Here is a 2,741-nt window from a genome sequence, read left to right on the forward strand (position 1 = left end):
TGCAAGATTTGCAAAGGAATGATTAAACCTGGCCTTAACTTGGAAATCCAAGAGTGCCACTCGAAAGGTGAGGTGATTTCGGTCGAAATCGATATAAAGATCACTGGAATCGGATGCACGGTTTGGAAATGGCAAGCAAAACAAATATGGCACCGGTCTGCGATAAAAAGCAAGTAGCCATCTAAATGCATCAAGTTAAATATGCTACAGCACTCAAACATGACAACAAAATACATGGCAGGGATCCTCTCATGATGCTTGACAAAAGATGAACACTGAGCTACGGCTAATTCACTCATTAACAGGTTCAAACAGGCATGGCAAAAGTGCAAATGATAACAGGTTTCAGACTTGGTGAAATAACAACAAATCAGGAATTTATCATCAGGAAGCAATCTTTAGAGCATGAAAACTACATGCTACAGGAACACATCATGGTAAAGCAAGGCATAGCATGAAGCTACTCTAAGCATATAACAAAAGTCCCTTAGTGACCTTGAGCCAAAAGGGATCATAAAATACAATTTCAAGCATGTGAAAATAGCAAAAACATAAACAGATTCAGACAGTGAAAACTTGAGCATGCAAATAGATTAACAAGTAGGCATGTTTACGAGCTCGATGCACTCACTATAGAGCATGGCATGACAAACTAAGCATACACCCATCAAGAATACATGGCATAGAAGCTATACATGGCAAGAACAACAACATAGCATGTACAGATCACTAGCAACAACCTCGGCAAAATCGCTAAACATGTTAACAATCTGCCAGGAACATTTTATAGCAAAAGTAGAGCTCGATTGACTCAAGATAGGGTGATCCATAATTGCAAACAAAGACATGGATGGATAGAGCACCAGAACAATAACAAAACATCCTTAATGGTCATCCTCAAAAGAGGCACGGATCACTAGGAAACAACATGAACATATGGCATAAAAACATTATCAGGACAAGGACTTAGTGAAATTCTAAGTCCCTGAAATCAGCATCATTGAGTAGGCTACTTTGCATGCTTGTGCTAGTCACCACAAAGATCACAAAAATACATGGCATACACCCCTATAAATATGGCATGGCAGTCATCAAAACACATGTAGAGCTCAGGATCATAGCATGCACACATTAATCATGGCAAAAATGACAAAATGCCATTTGCTGAAACAGATCTGAAATATTCCTCACATAGCCCTCTTCCAACAGCATTTTGGGCATCAAGATGAGCTCAAATGAAAATGATGCAATGAGATGAAATGATGTACTCGTCGAGGCGAACATTTTGATATGCTACACGCACTAATCGGAGCTACGGATGCAGAGTCATGGCATATGGAAAAATGCTAAAAAGTTAGGGTTCGGAGGGAAAAGTCAACCGGGGTGTTTTAGATCTGAGATCCAGATATGGCACGGATGACGAGGTTCTCCGGCCGGAGTTGTCGTCGGCGTCGAGGAGAGGGCCGGCCGGAGCTGGGGAAGGGGTCAGAGACGAGCGGCGGCGAGGTCGCCGCTCGCCGGCGTCGGGGAAGCGGCGGCGAGGTGCGGCGCGGTAGTGCGGCCGCGGCGAGGAGCGGTGTCGACGACGGCGGCCGGCGACGGCAAGAGGAGACGAGCGGCGCGGCGGTCGTCGATGGCGTGTGGCGATGTGGCGGAGGGGGCGGCGCCGGGTGGAGGGAAGAAGTGGGCGCGGGCGGCGGAGCTCCTTCGGGCCGCGGGGGCCCTCCTCGGGCCCGGGCGGGCCGCGGCGTGGGAGGTGGCCGGCGTGCCACATGGCGGCCCCCGGTTGGCTGGGCGCGGCAGCGCAGGGCGTGTCCGGCGGGAGTGGACACGTCCGGCGGCGGAGGAGATGAAATTTTAGGGTTAGGGGTGGTTTCATCCGCAATTTTTGGGAGGGGATCTATTTATAGAGGTAGAGGGAGCTAGGAAGCTCCAAATGAGGTGCGGTTTGCGGCCACGCGATCGTGATCGAACGCTCTAGATGTTGGAGGAGGTTTAGGTGGGTTTGGGCCAGTTTGGAAGGGTGTTAGGCTGCAACACACACGAGGCCTTTTCGGTCCCTCGGTTAACCGTTGGAGTGTCAAACGAAGTCCAAATGGTACGAAACTTGACAGGCGGTCTACCGGTAGTAAACCAAGGCCGCATGACAAGTATCGGTCCAATTTGAAAACGTTTAACCCCCCCACACAAAAAGAGGTAGAAAGGGACATCGGAGGACATAGGAGCGCCGGAATGCAAAACGGACAACGGGGAAAATGCTCGGATGCACGAGACGAACACGTATGCAAATGCAATGCACATGATGACATGATATGAGATACATGACAAAGACAAAACACACGGAGACAAAATGTAACGCCCTCGATGCGGCTATATCTCCCATGTGTCGAAGCACGACTTAGAGGCATAACCGCATTGAAAGCAATGTCGCAAGTGAGGTAATCTTCACACAACTCATGTAATACATAAGGGAACGGGATACAGAGTTGGCTTACAATCGCCACTTCACACAATACATGAATAAAGCATTACATCAACCAGATACAATCAAGGTCCGACTACGGAACCAAAATAAAAGAAGACTACCACAAATGCTACACAGATCCCCGATCGACCCCAACTGGGCTCCACTACTGATCAACTAGAATGAAACAACACAAGGGACAAGACCTTCATCGAGCTCCTCCTTGAGCTTGGTTGCGTCACCTGCTCGGTATCATCGGCACCTGCAAGCTGGTTTT

Source organism: Triticum urartu, chromosome 1 (assembly GCF_003073215.2).
Source record: "Triticum urartu cultivar G1812 chromosome 1, Tu2.1, whole genome shotgun sequence".
NCBI lineage: Eukaryota > Viridiplantae > Streptophyta > Magnoliopsida > Poales > Poaceae > Triticum > Triticum urartu.